This window comes from Octodon degus, unplaced genomic scaffold (genome assembly GCF_000260255.1).
Source record: "Octodon degus isolate 3935 unplaced genomic scaffold, OctDeg1.0 scaffold00292, whole genome shotgun sequence".
Classification (NCBI taxonomy): Eukaryota; Metazoa; Chordata; class Mammalia; order Rodentia; family Octodontidae; genus Octodon; species Octodon degus.
The window spans coordinates 620,426-639,057 of record NW_004524868.1 but is presented as its reverse complement, the minus strand read 5'-3'; the positions used below and the strand labels follow the sequence as shown (position 1 = coordinate 639,057).

General features: G+C 36.0%; 2 non-coding genes and 1 pseudogene across 2 annotated transcripts; 1 reads left to right on the top strand and 2 right to left on the bottom strand.

Annotated features, from left to right (window-relative positions):
* Nucleotides 1-18,632, bottom strand: part of LOC101585321 — a 60,980-nt pseudogene that overhangs the window by 38,472 nt on the left and 3,876 nt on the right.
* Nucleotides 6,721-6,828, bottom strand: LOC111814335. Its single transcript, XR_002819347.1, has one exon. It is a non-coding gene; the product is annotated as a U6 spliceosomal RNA (small nuclear RNA).
* Nucleotides 17,021-17,125, top strand: LOC111814334. Its single transcript, XR_002819346.1, has one exon. It is a non-coding gene; the product is annotated as a U6 spliceosomal RNA (small nuclear RNA).

Here is an 18,632-nt window from a genome sequence, read left to right as displayed (position 1 = left end):
TTATTCTAAGTCCTATACCTTCTGCTGAATTTGAACTAAAGGAAAAGATGGAAGTTTTTTAAAATTTCATCACTGGAATGTTTCTTTTTCTTTCTTTCTTTTTTTTGTATTTTAGTACAAGACGTACATGTCTCACTATGAAAATTAGACTTGTAGTCATCCGCCTGTATACAGCCTCCCAAGAGCTGGGAGTACAGGAGCACTTCATGAAGCCCAGTCTCAATCATTGTGTCAGTGCGCCCCAGGGTCAGGGCCGGCATGGCACACCAGGAATTGAACCCTGGCTGCTGAACTCTGCCTAAGCAGGTGCTTTAATCTGCTGAGCTATTTGGCCAGCCCATCACTGGAATATTTCTATGACTAGATAATAATGTCAATTAGCTTAGCAATTGTCATTGGGTTAAAATATTTCAGTATTTATTTAAACCTCAAAATTTATACTTTCTTCCCATTTAGGCCTGAGAAAAGAGCCTACAAGATAGGAATAGAAGAAAGCAGAAGCCAGGTAACTCACACTAAAATAACCAGGATTTTTGCCTTGAGTTTCTCATAATAGAAGACAGAATATTGAGGAACTGGTTCAGAACCAATGAAAGATTTTGATGCTATGTATTTTTGTTATTTTGTTGCTGTTGCTATTGTTGGTAGTTTGGAGTATCTATGTATACGAAGTAGAATTTGAAGAAACCAGGAAATATAGGAGATTCTCAGGAAAGAATTTCAAGAATAGATTCAGAACTCCAGGGAGACTTCTCATTACAAACATGAACTGTTCAGTAACAGAAAGTATTCATAATTAATTAAAGTAGCAATTGCTTTTCTAACAAGAAAAAAAGTTCACTAATGTTTTGTTTTCTGATAAGTCAGCAACATAAACATTAAATGCATTAATCAATTTTCTGTAAAATAGTGCATTTATTTATTTAATTTATGTTAGTACGGGATCTACAGGGTCTCACTACACAGATTAGACTTAAAAGTGATCTTCCTATTTTCAACCTCTTCAATGCTGGGATTACAGACATGCACAACCACACCCAGTCTCAATGGCCATCTCAGCACACCACAGGGGGCTGGGGTCGGCACAGCATGTCAAGGATCAAACCCTGGTCCCTGCATCTGCCTAAGCAGACACTTCAATCCACTGAGATGTCTGGCCACCCCTAAAATAATGCATTTAAGGGCTGGTGAGAAAGCTCAGAAGACTAAGTGCTTGCTTTGGCAAGCTCAGGGACTAGGGTCCCTGGTCCTGCATGCCGCTCTGGCCCATCCCCAGGGCCCGCTGGGACCACGTCAGGACGTGGTGGTACACACCTGTAATCACAGCACCGGGGAAGCTGACAACAGGGGTATCACTACAAGTCTGAGCTGCATAGGGAGACCCTATACTAACTAAATAAATGAAAGAAGAAAAGATTTAAAATAACACATTTGGACATTCTAATTGGGTGTGCTCCTATATCAAAATATAGGTTACTGAAAAGTCTTTTAATTATATTATTATAGGACTTTTTTTCAGTACCAGGGACTGAGCTCAGGACCTTGCATTTGCTAGGCAAGCACTTATTCTACTGAGCTATCTCCCCGGCCCAATATTATTATTATAGTAAATTATTGGTAATATGTATTACTTGGAAAGCAAATCTTCAGCTATAGAAATCTCAGCCAAAAAATTTAAAACTATTAAAAAAGAAATGTCTGCAGTTCTATAGATTTAAACATTATGAGAACTTCAGTGTTGCGATAAAACTTAGTCATTGACATTGATGCACAGAGGCAGGAAAAATGAAGGCCATGCTTGCCACTCCTAGGCACAGACAAAACCCTGAATGGCTATGGGCTCTGCCTGTGAATACAGCCATAGCATCCTGCCATTCAGGTCCAGCTGCACATTAGGCCACAGGAAAGCACCACCACTATACATGGCTCATGGCATGTCTGAAGGTTTAGAGACTGATAAGTATGCAATGAAATCAGTAAAATGTATAGGGAAATGACTTCAAGTCCATTCTGCTTTATAAACCAAGGATTCTTCCCTAACTCATGTTTCAATAGATATTTATGTGTCTTCTGTTCTCAAATCTTATGTTTAGAGGACTGATTAAGCTCACAATCTGATCATCTGTCCCACATAGTTTTCATCTTTGTCCTGCTTCAGCCTTCCAACTGCTCAGATTTGCGTGAGCTACTCTGCCTATCTTTAGAGTGTTTTCTATTAGGAGGGAAGATTCCTTTAGTGAAGAGACAATAATAAAAAAACATTAAAAAAAGGAAAAGAAAAGAAAGGTGTTTTCCTCATGATTTTGTGTAATGACTAATAATAATTAGATATATCACATATTAAGGATATTTTAATGTGTGCACAAGCTAGTATTATTACTGAGGAGTGAAGTAGTAATAATTCAGTAATTCCATCAATGCTTCATATGAAGATAAATAGAATTTGGGCTCACCAGTGCTATCTCTATTTATATGAAAAATAGCATCTATCTCTTTATCTCTTTCTGGAGCCATCTGTAACTCTGGAAGAACATAAACACAATCACTTTATACAGGAGGGTCAAGGCAAAGCCCATGTGTTGCTGACTTGCCTTTCCTCACTGAACTTGTGCTGACATAGCCAGGGAGAATTGGCACTTAACCATCTATTTTCAGAGACAAGACATCTAAATTCTGGGGACTTCCATGCACTAGTTCAATGGACAACGTATCAGCCATACCTGAAGAGATGATCACTGCATTTTCCTCATGAATGTGGTAGGATTTGCCCAAGCCAAGGAAAGAGCACGTGTGCACAGGGAACTCCACTCCTATGCTGTTTGGTTCATTCAGCAAGATAGGCTCTGATTTAGCTGAATGTATAACAAGTGTTTTTCCACAGCCTAACTTTCTACCCACCACATAAAGGGTTCTCTTGCTCAGCGCATATCACAAATGGTCCTTCATGGACACTGGTGAAGAATCTGCACTCTTCCCATGGTGGTTGACCCCATTAACCAGATGGAATTGCAGATTTACTGATGAAAAAATAAATATTGTAAATGGTTGCAATTATACAATAAATCAGAATGGTTTTCTGGTCTCCTGGGAAATACTTGACCACAAATGGGAAAACTCCTTTAGACTGCAGAGTCTCCTGGGTTAAATATGTAGTGACCTTACCGGAACTGCAGAGATTTTGCATCCCCAAAGAAATAAAAATGATCAGTAAGGATTAGAGAAACAAGAAATGGAAATAAATCTACAATAATCTAGTAAGTAGTCTCAAGTTGAAATTGTCAAATCTTCCTGCTAAAGTTTAACTTTTATCATAGAGTGCTGCATAAGATATAAGTATTTGGGAAATATCATGAAAATTCCCACCCTGTGTAGATAGTATCTTTTACTAAATATATTTCAAGAGACTATATAATCAGTCAGCATCTGTATAAAGAAGATAATAATAAAGGGGCTCTATCCAGTTTTTCTTCTTAAAGCTTTCACAAAATAACTATCTTTTATTTGTTCACAAATTCTTAATTCCCCACCACTGACAAACAATCTGAGGTACAATATCTCAGTATAAATTCTGAGGTGATTTCACTGACCTTATCAGACCCAAAAACTTCAACTCTTGTTGCATAGGTCCTTCATTACCTTTGTCTTAACCACCTAGCAGAAAAGTATAAAAACGAAGTATAAGAAGCAAAGCCATGCTGTTATGTTGAGCTACAGGGGACTCAGGTCAACAATTTCTGACATTGCCAGTGAAGCAGAATACCCAATACTATTATGGGCTACTGAACTCTTGTAGATTATTTTGCTGAGTTAACACACCTATAATAGTCAAATAACAGAACTTAACAAAAAGGGGGATACAGATGAATGTCCATTTTGTATCTGGGTATTCAAAGTGGTTAGGATACACATATAGTTACATTCTCTTAATGAATAGAGTGATTTATTCTAATGATGTTTGTAGATAGGTTATCATGTCCACATCTTGTACAGCAATTAACCACTGGGAGCAATGTATGCAATGTGTTAATTATTGAAACTGTCGCACCAATTTGATATGAAACTGTCTCATTGCTATTTGTTTAGCAATAAAATTATTGAAAAAATAAAATAAGCCACAATGTATTTTGGAAAAAAAATAAAGATAGGCAAATTAGCGCACACACATCTGAGCAGTTGGAAGACTGAAGCAGAACAAAGATGAAAACTATGTGGGCCAGAAGAGCTTGAGTTCAATCCCTGGTTCAAAAAAACAAAAAACAAAAACAAAAAACAAACTTTATTGGCTACAACTAAAAAATTGGGAATGCAAAATGTCCAACGGTGTTAGATTTTTGAGAATACAGTGTATACTACAAGTGTTAAAATTACAAAGATTGGCTAGAGAAGTTGTTCAATGGTTGATCAGGGTTTAGTATGGCCACTCATGTCCACAATTCAATCCCTAGAACAGCAAAACCAAAAACAAAACTTACATTTTATTTCTTGGAAACAAAATATATGTCCATTAAAAGATGAATCCATAAAGAAAAGGTGTTATTTGTACTCAATAGAGTACTTCACTGGAATACAGGACAAATTTGAGTCTTTTCTAGGAAAATGGGTATTCCAAACACTATAATTTAGGTGAAATAACTTGGGCCCACAAGCTTGAATATCCCAAGGCTTCCCTTATATGAAAAACTCAATAATATGAAGTATTAAATGAAAGACAGATAATAGTTGTTATGGTTTGTGTCCAGTCCCCCCAACCCCCGAAGCCTTCATGCAGTTATGGAACTGCAGGCTTCTAGAGTTTGTGATTAATATATGATCCAATGTTTTGATTATAGCTAGAAGTGATGCTGGGATTAAGGGTGTGAGTGCAACATACACTCTGGGGAAGATAGTCTGGATGCAGTATAGGGAAAAGAGAAAAGCTTGCTCTCTGCCACTGCCACTGCCACTGCCACTGCTCATGTCTTTTTGCCCTTGCTACTTTGCTGTTATCCATCACCATGAGCAGCTTCCCACTGCTATGTGCCACCCTGCTTTGGAGCCAGCTGATTATGGATTCAAGCCTCCACAAACCATGAACTAAATAAACCTTTCCTTCCTTAATGCTGGACGTTGGATAGTTCATCTCAGCAATGAGAGAAAAGTAATGGAGACAATTGGAAAAGGAGAGAGAAGAAAAAAATATTTCAGTTTAATGTGGAAAATGTGCATAAAAGTGTACTTTGACTCAGCCAATGTTCTTACATATTTTGTATGTTCTTTAGCCTAGTAACCTGGTTCTCAATCTGTGTTTATGATACTTAATTTGTAAGATAAACTAATCTGATGCAGAAAAATTGAAACAGGCATAGAAAAAAAGAAAAATAAATGAGTTATGAACATGTGAATGAAATCATTATGTATTAAAAGAGACAGTAACAAAATTTTAAAAGATTTCCAAAGACAGTGACAATTTCAATGCTTTTCAAATCTCTACAGTTTCTATCATTCCTGGAGAATTTCTGATTTTTTTTATTCTGATGCCTCAGAATCTATGATTCATTGAACACTGGCCTGCCTTTACAACCCAAGAGACAGTCCATTATTAGGTCTACATGGACCTGGACTGACCAACTTGGAGATTCGAGAGCCAGTGTCATAGGGCACATTTTCTCCAGTGGTATATGCCCGGTAGAGAAACTGTGAAAAGCGGGAAGCCAACAGCCAATGTCAAAGACTTTGGAAAGTCGAGTAGATATTCCCTTATTCTTTTGCCTACTGAACAACCCAATCATCCACTCCCTACAATGAAATTCTTGAAATCCCAGTCCACAGGAATGCAAGAAAAATCAGAGGTCAACTGACTGCATGAGAACTACAGTCAAATCTTCTTCCTGTGCTGTTCTGTAATGGGTTTAGGTACTTGGGTAACCAGCACACTGCCCACAACATGTCTGGTGCAACTGTGTTGCTCAACTCATGTTTCATATCTAATTTCTATTACTCAAAAACACATCAGGGAATCTGTATCAGATCATAAGACACACTAACAAAATGAAAAGAGAAGGATAAAGAAGGCAGAAATATCCACAAAAAAAGATGGAATTAGCACAAGAAAAATCTCAATTTAACCAATATATTTAGGAGAAATAGAACAGGGAGAACCAATGTTTAAATGGATAAAAAATAATCTTAGCACAAAATTGCTTCAAACATGAAAGAGATTACAACTAAACATGAAGCATTTTTAAGACAAATTTAGAGGTTGAAAGAGTTTTGATAGAAGCTATTATAGTTTGTGTCTAGTTGTCCCGCCAAAACCTCATGCAGCCATGGGGTAGAGATAGACTCTCTGAAGTATGTGATTGATTATTGTGGGTGTGGATGTTGTACCTGCCCTAGGGCAGGTAATTTGCATTACAATGCAAGGAGGGAAAAGAAGCTAGCTACTTGAGCTGCTACCACTCCTCCTTTTTGCTCTCTTCCTCTATTCCTTTTACTCTGCTTCATGCAATCTATTTCTTTCATGTATTGCTTATTTAAGGATTCCATTGCTTGTCTATTCTCCTCTATGTTTTTATCAACATCTTCTTTAGAAGCAGTTATTAATTCTTTCATTATAAGTATTCTTTCTTTATTTACTTCAGATATTATTTCTGATCTGATTTCCTCTACACATTTCTGCAGTTGTTTCTTTACTTCAGATGCTATTAATTCAGAGATTTCTTTTTTATTTCAAGGGTTATTAAAAATATGGAATGCTCCATGAATTTGCATGTTTTTCTTGCAGAGGGGATGTGCTAATCTTCTCTGTATCCTTCATGTTTTTAGTATATGTGCTGCTGAAGTGAAGACTCTTGTTATATTCTTCTGCCATGAAAGGTTGCTCTCTCCCACGTGCCACTCTGCCTTGGAGCCAACTGAATATGGACTGAAACCTCCGGTAACTGTGAGCAAATAAGTTTTCTCTTCCTTCATTTTGAGTGTTGAGTATTTGTCCCAGAAATGAAAGAATAACTTAGACAGAAGCAAAGGTAGAATTAGTGACTTAGTCCTAAAATGAACATAATTTTTCTTGAAAATCAAAGCTTTCAAGACAGAATTAAGGGGCTGGGGAGATGAACCAGTGGAATAAGGACTCCCCTGGCAAGTGCAAGGGCCTGAGTTCAATCACCAATTCCACCGAAGAGAGAGAGAGAGAGAGAGAGAGAGAGAGAGAGAGAGAGAGAGAGAGAATTAAGTCATAAAAGAAAAGTGAGACACATAAAAGTACATAAAACACAAATCATTCTAAAGAGCACAAGGGATGAAGAGGAGGAGTTGGAGGAGGGGGCAGAGTACAGGAAAGAGAAAGAGGATGGAAGGAAGAATAATAAGAGAAATATGGAGTATGGCAGAAGCTGTATTTGAAAAGTGTGCAAGAAGATTAAAGTCCTGCTGAGTCTCACCTGAACAGACAAGTGCAACAGCCCCACCATGCTGGCAGCTGCTTCCAGCACAGGGCACTCTAGGACACAACCAGACCACAGGCTCCTGCCCCGCACACTGGAACTCTTCAGTCCACACTCGCTCATTGGGCATTTTGGTCACATTCCTCAGGATAGACACAGCCTTGCCACATCTCAGCTCTGCACAGATGACCTGGGCAGTGCAGAGCGTGAAGTTCACATCAGACACCAGAATCCAGTCTCCTCCAGGATTCACTTCCACTCATCCTGAGCAGAGTCCATGTTCTCCACCCAAACGCACAAATCCTGTGGGAGAGAAAAACGAACACAGTGAGTGTATATGATCCAAGCTTAGACAGATCAACTACTGTGTAAGTCAATGTGGAGATTCCTCAAAGTGCTTGAATTAGAGGTCTCATTTAACCCAGCTATTCACTTTCTGAGTATCTTGCCATAAAAATTAAATACATCATGTCACAGAGATACATGTGTACCCATATTTATAACAGCTCAGTTTGTAATAACTAAACCTTGGAAATAACCCAAATGCCCATCAAACAAGAAACAGAATTTTTTAAATGTGATATTTTCATACAATGTAGTACTAATCAGACATAAAGAAGAATAAACTAGAAACTTTTGTAGGTAGATGTACGCTTCCAGAAACCATGATGGTAAGTGAAATAAGCCAAATGTAAATGTACATACATTGTATTGTCTCTTTGGTGTGAGAAACTGAAATTGTTGTTAAGATCTAAAATGTATAATAGAAATTGTGAAATAGGAACAATTGTTCAAAAGAAAAAGTAAATAGATTATGGGAAAATGAAAAGGATAGAAGGGAAAATGAATAAATGCAAATCAGTTATGCTATTAATGTCTTGCAGGTCATTGAAAAGCAACTTTTGTACTAATATTAATTATAGAAATTTTAATGCTCATATCTGATATTCTGATATGATAACTACTCTATGTATTTAGTACAAGGTCTACAGTGTCTCACTACTCAGATAGAAATATTTCTATCTACCTCTTTCTATCTGAGTTCAATCCCTGGTTCTATGAAAAACAAACAAAAAAAAGAAAGAAGAAAGAAAGAAAGAAAGAAAGAAAGAAAGAAAGAAAGAAAGAAAGAAATATTTCTCTGTACATTTTCCTTTCCAAACATTGTGTGTAGAACTCAAATGTGTCATAGATGCTTAGCTATATACTGCCAAGTCATATAATGTTGGATATAATAGAGTTCTAATGGACATATATAATAGGAAGAGATAGAAAGATTTCATAGTGATTCTCCTGTTTTCAGCCTGCCCAGCACTGGCATTACAGGCACATGGTGAGCTAGTGGCCAAGTCCGGGCGTGGTGGCAAACAACTGTCATCCCAGTTCTGGGGAGGCTGAAAAGAGGAGGATCACTACAAGTCTGAGCTGCATAGTGAGACCCTGTACCAAATATATAAATTTAAAAAAAAAAACATTTCCATACTGCCTTTTTCAAAATGCAAACAATCTTTCAAACTTTACAATTCATCAAAAACCTCAGAAAATGCTGAATTTATAATACAGATGAAACAATGGCTATTTTTTGGGTGCAGCTTTATGAGCAAGGCAAAAACTCCCAAATACATTTCTCTTAGTTCCTGAAGCTCTTAGGAATAAAATACACTTGATCTTAACCAAAAAGCAGAGAAAGGATGTCATCATGGCTAATCTTTCTATCTCTTCCTATTATATATGTCCGTTAGAACTCTATTATATCCAACATTATATGACTTGGCAGTATATAGCTAAGCATCTATGACACATTTGAGTTCTACACACAATGTTTGGAAAGGGAAATGTACAGAGAAATATTTCTTTCTTTCTTTTTTTCTTCTTTCCTTTCTTTCTTTCTTTCTTTCTTTCTTTCTTTCTTTCTTTCTTTCTTTCTTTCTTCTTTCTTTCTTTTTTTGTTTGTTTTTCGTAGAACCAGGGATTGAACTCAGATAGAAATAGGTAGATAGAAATATTTCTAATAGAGGTGTAGAGAGAACTGATGATTATCTGTCTTCAACTCATAGATCTTGGGGATTTCCAAGCAAAGGAGGAACACTATTCATGTCTGGATGTGACAAAGAGAATTCAAAATATGCCATAAGCCAGCACTGTTCTACTAAATTTATGAGAATAATAGAAAGGATTTGGAAACTAGCTTAAAACAACTACTATATGCTTTGAGACTTTAAAAGATCTTGCTCTTTCAATTAAAAATTATTTAATTTTCTTAAATGATTACATTTTCATTGGGATTTTAAGTTTTCACAAGAAAGAATGTGTGTAAAATTTGCAAAGGGATGAATAAAATAAATATGTAATTTGAAGGGATTAGGCATGCATGAGAAATTCTATGAAAAATGTCATGGCCATATGAAACAATAGCCTGACAGCCTATTGAAGCAGAGCATAGATATTGTATAATATCTGAGCATAAGAAGTTAGTATTTTGAAAGCTTATACTTCAAAAGTCAGAATACCCATATTTTTATAGATTTAGTATCTTAAGCATAGGTCTAAAAATAATAAAAGTAAATGATATTACTTTCCACTTTGCACATTTTACAGAAGTTGTATACAAGTTCAGGAAATCATGTCATAGGAAGGGAGAATATATTTTATTTGAGATGTATGTCAGCTGATTATTCAAAAGACTGTCCTGTTGTAGATCTTTCCTGTGAACATAAAATTTGAGTTAAGTCATCTATCAGGATTATAAATTTCCACATGAACTTGTATCATTCACTTCTGTGATATAACAGAAATCTCATTTGTGTTTAGGGGAGGTGAACATTTTTGTTTAAAAAAACATTTTTTGTTTTGTTTTGCGTTGTAATATTAGAAGATGAGACAGGAAACTAAAAGTGGAAGATTCCTGTGCTGAAGTCCTCAGGGAAGAATTCTTCCTTTTGCCATCTTTTCTTGTCATGCTACTTGCTGACATCTTATCCGTGTCCTGGCTTGAAGGTGCATCACTTCAGCCCTGGCTCTGTCTTCCCATGGCTGTTGTCTCTGTGACTGTTTGTGTGTCTCTTTTCCTCTTCAAAGGACAACAGTCACAGTGGTTTCAAAGCATCAGAAAAAATAACAGGGAAATCAACACAAACAATATGATAAAAATGGGCACCAGTTCAAGCTCATACTGCTGTGCGAGATGACTTTTCTCCATCTGAGATATTTCAGTGAAGATTAATGAATCCTCTACTCTGAGACTTCACAGTCTAGGACAGAGAAACCTCACAGTTTGATCGCCTATACAACATCTTTCATTTTGTCCTGCTTGAGATTTCCAAGTGTTAGAATTACAGACATAACCCATCATGCCTGACTTTAGAGCATTTTGTGGGGGGAGGAAATTTAGCTTAGTGAGTATGCAGTGATTAAAAACAACAGAAAATTTTTTTTGTTTCTTTTGAAAGAAAAAAAGAAATTCAAGAACACAAAAGTAAAAGCAAAGATATTTTCCTCATAGTTCCTTTAAACATGATGACTGATAGTAAATAGATAACATAAATTAAAAAATTTTAGTATATGCATAAAATTATTACTAGTGAGAAATAAATTTTAATAATTTATTAATTTATGAATGTTATTAAATGAGGTAAAGTCAAATTTGAATTCACCAGAAGCATCTATATTTATTTGAAAATATTTTTTATATTTTTTTCTCTCTGATGTTACCTACTAATAAGTCAATCAATTAATTGTTTAATTAATTTTTTGAAACAGTGTCTGGTGTGTTGTTCAGGTTGGCACTGAACTCACGTTGTATCCCAGTCTGGTCTCAAACTCATAGATCCTCCTGCCTCTGCCTCCTGAGTGCTGGGATTACATGCGTGAGCCAGCACACCTGGCTTGCCTGCTATATATTTATTTAAGACTATAAATATGGTTGCCCCAGACATGAGGGCCATATTAAATCCCAACTGATACTGACTGGCAGCTCCTCACTGAACTTGTGCCACCTCAGTACTATTGAGTGCATGGTCTTCCGCAAGTCTAAAGGACTTAAGCAATTGAGACTAAAGATTGGATGTACCTGGGATATGTTTTACACAGGACACAAAAAGATCTTTTCTGTACCTACACTTGAAATGTCAGCTAGAGGGCAGACATTAAGTCAGAGAGCTTATTTATTTTTAAGAAAATAAGGAACTTAAACTTCTATTGTTTATCATAAATGTAATCAGTGTTATCTTCCCTATCTAGAACTCTCTCTTAATATCTTTCTTTCCTAATATCTTAAATGATATGTGGCAATGGCCTCTTTCAAGATAACTTTAAAAATTCTCACATTAGAAACTCTAAGGAGCACTGGGAATGTTCACATATTTTGCCTTTATTTGATGGCAAAGTAAACAAAAACCTGGAAAATTAAAATAATTTTTCTGTTATAGAGTCAGAGAATATGGTTGGCATCTAGACTTAAGTCTCCTATTTCTTTGTTTGATGCCTCTCTTTGGCAGCTCTCTCTCCCAGTGGACTGAACATCTCTCTCTTCTGGCTCACAGTTGTCACCTCTCCTTATATTCTCTCCCCCTTCTTCCCTCTCTTCCTCTCTCCTCTCTCACAACTGACCTTCTCCACACACAATTCATGTGTAAGTGACACAACAACTTGAGTCCCAGAGTCCAGACAGTGAAGAAGTTGCTTTTTCTATTTTTGGGCCAAATTCCTGAATTGTCAGTGATTCACACAGGGTTGTTTCAAGATTTATTGTCTTTTGTCTGTATTCACTATTAGAGATTTGATGCTCCACATTTTCCAAGTAAAAGAAGCAGTGTGAGCAGGTTGGTTTTCATTATGTTTTATGAAGATCAACCTGTCTGCATCTTGATCAAGCCTGTCTTTTCCATCTTTTCTGTACTTATAACTCTTCTGCTTCCAACTAAATTCTCAGATTCTCCGACCAGAATCTTCATTGCTGGATTTATATGTCTCATTGTAGTCCTTCACCCTTAGGAGCTTACTCTTCTTTTGGGACAAAGCACTGTGCTACCTGAGATGCTGAGAATATCACCATCAATAAGGTACTGGACCACTGCAAGACTCACAAAGATCCAGTACCTCTCCTGAGGTACAAATTTTCTCTATATCCTTTGGTGTCCTAGACACTTTTGAAAGCCAAAGAGACGTCATAACCTTCCCATCATGGAACATCAAGAAGCAAGAAGGGTCACTTTAAGAGAGGGCTTCAAATGAAGTATACCTGCTTTTTAAATAGATTTGATAATTAGGTTGGAGGAAGGCATTATAAAGAAAATGCTAAGATTCTGCTTCCATTCTGTTACATTCAATACACAAACATGGTTTCATAGCTTATGAGGTTGCAGAATGTTGGCAATTTCCAGGAGTATAAATCAGAGGAAAATGACAGTCATGGCTTTATAGGGAGTTTACATGTTGGGGACAAAAGTTAAGCTTACTCTTCTCAGTTATTGTACATATTCATTAAAGACTTGAGTGAGCAACGGCAACAATGAAAACAAAAAAAAATTTCCTCTGGGGAAAACTGTGATTTATACTAATCAATCTCACTCAGTTAAAATCAGTATTTATACCTTGTTAGCATTTTGTTATAAGATACACAGTAGCTCTGGGTAAATATTTAATGGCATTTCATACATGAGACCTTTTCTTTCACTATTCTTATCTATGCAGTTCCTCAACTCTGAGTCCCTCTTTCAACTCCTTCTACCTCCTAGCAACCGTATGTAAAGATTCCCTGTAATACACATATGAATTTCTCCTTACTACATCTGGGTCCTCAGTGCTGCTCAGAGACTCTTCACATGCATTTTGACAGCTTCTGTTGCCAATATAATATGTAATACTTCTTTTCCCTAAATCTTCAATGCTGTTTTGGGACATTTATTGCCATTATTATCAAATAATTCTTTATGTGAACTTTTTAATATTATTGAAGTCATTGAGGGTAATCTATGTCATCTCTTATGATATTTACACATTAAAGTTTTATTTCATGTCTTCTTGACTTGCAAGTGCATGGCTAAGTAGCATTCTGAAGCTTAAATTTATAATTTATTGTTAGAAGTAAAATGTAAAAGATTTTTTTTAGTAAATGATTAAAGACCTTCTGACTCAGAATATTTAATCTATAGCTATGAACTTTCTTGCCAAAGCTCTGAATATTGAGTGTATAAACACAAAGAACAGAATTTTTTTTAAATATGGAATTCATGGATCACTGACAAGTTGAATGCCACCTTTCTGCTCACATGCCTGAAACTCTGCTGTAGAACAATGTCTCACACTAGACCTATGGAATTACACAACTCCACTAAGAAAAGAAGGTATCCTGTACTCTCTGATAACTTATTGCCAAGAAGGCGTGCATGTATTTGGAGATGTTCAATCATATACAAAGTAAACGTTAAAAAAAATTGATAGTCATTTATAAAACTTTAGAAATTAAATATCAGACAACAGAAATGAGACACCAAAACATTTGAGACAATATGAGGGAAATAAGAGAAGTACATCACATCAGCAACTCTGAATCATGGTTCTGAATGGACTTCTCAATTTCCCAGATATCTGACACCTGAATTCCAGCCATTTTCCATTCACCAACACAGTGTACAATGCATTAATCATACCTGAACAGATGACTCCTGCATCTTCACTATGAAGTCAGTAGGCATTGCCACATCCCTGGGAAGGGCATATCTGCACATGGGCTTCCTCACCTGTGCAGTTCAGATAAAGGAGGAATATGGGCCCTGATCCAGGTGAAAAGTATGCAGAGGTCATAGCATGAAGTGCATCTCCACAGCTCAACTGCCTGCATACTACACTGGCATCCTTCTTGTCCCAGTCATTATCACAGATAGTGCCCCAGGAGTCATTGTGAAGAATCTCCACTCTACCAACACAGCGATTATGCCCATCTACCAAGCGGAGCTGTGGGCTCTCTAGGGAGAGAAAATGGTTGCTTTTTTGTTTTAAAGAGAATTTTTAAAAAAGAAAGAAAGAAAAATTTAAAACAAACTAGAATTTTTCACTTTCATTTTTTAAATAGAATAAAAAATAGTAAAAACAATTAGAAATGATTTATAGGGCCAGCCAGATAGCTCCGTGGATTGAAGTGCTTGCTTAGGCAGACACAGTGGCCAGGGGTCCATTTCCGGTACCATGCCAGCCCCACCCATGGGGCACACTGAGATGGTGATTATGACTGGGCGATGGAGCATGCCTGTAATCCCAGCAATTAGGAGGCTGAAAACAGGAAAATCACTAGAGTCAGATCTGTAGAGTGAGACCTTTGTAGACCCTGTACTAAACACAAACAAACAAACAAAAATATATAAAATTTCACTAAAGAAAATTATAGGAATTCTACAGTGGTTGATATATTTTATATTGCTGTCTTCAAATTAGTAGCTTACATTACCAAATATAAGCATTCAAAATTTATAAAAATTTTAAAAGGAAAGAAAAAATAAAGCATTAACTTTTTTTAATAGACTGGCAGAAATCAGCAACAGAATAAAAGGGGAACCCACAAATTGGGAAAAAAATTCAGTTGACTGTCCCTCAAATAAAGGACTTCTATCTAAAATATATAAAAGATTTTAAAAATCAGGTCCCTCAAATTAAAAGATCCAACCAAAAAGATGAAGAAATACAAATGGCAAACAAATACATGAAAAAAATTTTCAACATCATTGGTCATTCTAGAAATACAAATTTAAACAACAGTGAAATTCCATCTTTCGCTAGAAAGAATGTGTATCATGAAGATAAAATAAAAATTCTGGAGGAGCTATGGCATAAAAGGAACTGTACTCTACTGTTGTAAAACCTCTGCGGAAATCATTTAGGAGAGTCCTCAAAAAAATTACAGAATTTCAAAACAAGATGATAAGATATCAACAGCAGTTGGTATACTACATGTTGTTACCTTCAAAGTAGTTGTTCAGATTTCCAGATACAGGCATGAAAAATTGATATCAAAAATAAGTATTAACTGTTCTTTTAAATTATATATATATATATATATATATATATATATATATATATATATGGAAAATGATTGGTTTTTATTAAGGGAATCAGATCAGTTCCATGGTCTCTTGGGAAACATTTAACCATTCATTTTCCAGTTTTTACATTGAAGCTGAAGAGCCTGCTAGATCAGACAAGGAGCTACAACTCCAGGGCAGCAGATGTCTAGATTCCAACAGAAATAATATAACCAGAAGGCACAGATATATTTGAAAATTAAGAAATGGAATTAAATAAAAAATAATCTAATGAATGACATCATGTAGATGCTGGTAAAAGTTCTTGCCATAGTTAAAATTTTTGTCACAGAGTTCTATATATGATAGAGAAAAATTTTACTGGAAATTTCACAATAGTATATGCACTGAGTAGAGTGTATTCCATTGAATGAATTCTTAGAGACACTTTATTTAGGCAGCACCTAAATTGATTTTTTAGAAACCAGATATTTGTATTGTCAGCATATTGACCACATCCTGGATAGTGCACAAAAAGATTAATCTTCTCAGGTGTAAGAACGTATATCTGATTTAATTCATATTTCATGTACTATTTGTAGTATTCAACAACACATCAAACAGTTTATACAAACAGTATGTCACAAAACATACTGACATATTAAAAAGATAAGATTAAAGGCAGAAATATCCATTGGAAAGTTGTAGGAGTTAGCAGATATGAGGCTTAGATATGATCAAAGAACGTAGGACAAAATAGAAGAAAAATAAGTACTTAAAAATATGAATACAACTTCTCAAATCAAATTGCTAAAATCAATCAAATAAATCATTTCTAATTGAAAATAAGGCATTTTGAGGTAAAAATTAAGGACTATAATGAAGACAGAATTTTGACTTAGAATTAAGACAAATACCAAATTTCACAACAAAAACACTGAAATTCAAACAATTCAAGAGTAAACTCAGATATATAAAACCATCTTAAATGCAAATTTGTTATCTTAAGCAGCAAAGAGAAGCAGAGGAGTAACAGGAAGTAGAGAAAAGGACAGGAAAGAGAAGAAGGATGAATGGGGGAGTGTGGGAGGAAGTGGCTAAGGAATAGGAGGAACAGAGAGATGGGGAAGTGGGGAGGGAGACAGAGAAAGGCATGGGAGGGAACAGAGACAGAAACAGAATATGGTAAAAGTGGCATATGAAGACTCTGCAGAGAGGCTGAAGTCCTGCTGAGTCTCACCTGAGCAGACAATCTCAACAACTGCAACATGCTGGCAGCTGCCTCCAGCACAGTGCACTTTGGGACAGAACGAGAGCTCTGGCTCCTTACCCGCACACTGGAACTCTTCAGCCCAGACCTGCTCACTGGCACTTCTGAGCATGGTCTGCTGGACAGACACAGCCTTGCCACACCCCAGCTCTGCACAGATGACCTGGGCAGTGAGTAACGAGATGTTCACACCAGACACCAGAGTCCAGCCTCCGCCAGGGTTCACTTCCAGTCTCCCAGAGCAGAGTCCGTAATATTCACCCAGACGCGCAAATCCTGTGGGAGATAAAAATGCATCGCATGTACTTGCGTTGCTTCAACAGCACATGTACTACAAATTGGAACAGATACAGAGAAGATTAGTGTGGCCCTTGTGCAAGGATGGCACACAAATTCATGATGTGTTCCATATTAAAAAACAAACAAACAAACAAACAAAAATGGTGTGTGTCTATTGTCTAAGCTTAGAATCTGTTAATGGTATACAAGAGGTTCTGTTGTTAAAGATTTTCTTTGTTTTCAATTTCAAAGATCATAAAAAAACAATAAAAATATACAGAATTCCAAAAAGAAAGATAGTAAACTCAACAATGGTGATTATATTGCATATTGTTATCTTTAAAGTAGCTTCTCAGATTACCAGATATAGGCATGCAAGATAGGTCAAACACTATAAATATGAATAGTTCCTCTCAATGAACTAACAGAACTTAGTAGTATAATTATCTTAGCTATCTTCCCAGAGTTTTATCATATGGGATGTGCACTGCCACTTGATATTAAAATTAGAATGGCATGAGAAAGTGTTTGAAGATGAATTCAGGAAGAATTTTCAGAGTCAGTTCAGAGTTTTCTAACCTGTGAGGGACATAGCAGCATTGTGATCCTTTGGTGGTTGTGATATCAAAAACACATCTATTGATCTGCCATCTGTCTATGCATATATATATAAACTATTTTCTGTCTTTTTAAGATCTATATTCTTTCAGTGAATTTGACCTTAATTTCAAAAACTACATCTAATTTTTCATTATTTCATCATGAGAACATTTCTATACCTGGATAATAATATCAACAGTTAGCAGTTATCAAAGAATGAAATATTTTGGATATTTTTAAGACCTTAAAATTTATATTTTCTTCCTATTTAGACATGACAAAGATGTCTGTAATTTAAGAGAATGACGCAAAACCCATGTTTTAACACTAAAATATTTAAGGTGTTTACATTGTTTCTGATACAGAAGACAGAATGAATTGAGGAACTGTATTAGAAGTGATTAGATCCTTGAGCCTTCATCTTTTTGGGTTTTTCATTTAGAGAAAGTAAAATTGTCACTAATCAATATTTAAGAATTGATTCAGAACTCCAGGGAGATTGAAAACATGTAGCAGAAAGTGTTCATAATTAAATAAAGCAGCAGTTCTCTTTTGTATTAAGTAATGCTTTATTCTCCAATAAGCCAAAAATGTGGGATGAATGGCAAATGCATTGGTCCGTTTTCTCAGTCCTTTTCACTTTCTTTGGACATGCTCCTATTTCTGACAGTTAAAAAGTGAATCAAAGTCCAGGTTCTGAAGTGTCTCCATAAGGTCATTTAAGTGATATCATTGGTATTTGAATTCAACAAAATAATGCAATATAGGCCAAGTACCTACAATCTTTGGACTGGCATCAAGTATCAAAAGGTTCTTTAGAGACTTCTCTAAATATAGCCTCTTTAACTGCAATGGAACACACATCTCTGACAAAAAAAAAGGGTGGATATGTTGGGAGCCATGGAAGCTAGGAAAAGGATCAAATATGTGTAGGCAGGACTAGACCTCAGTGCCTAAAGCAAACAAGCTACCTCAGTACTGAGATTAAAAACCTGTCTGCTTAAAGAAGTCTGCTGTTAGTCACTAGGAAACCCTGTATCACAT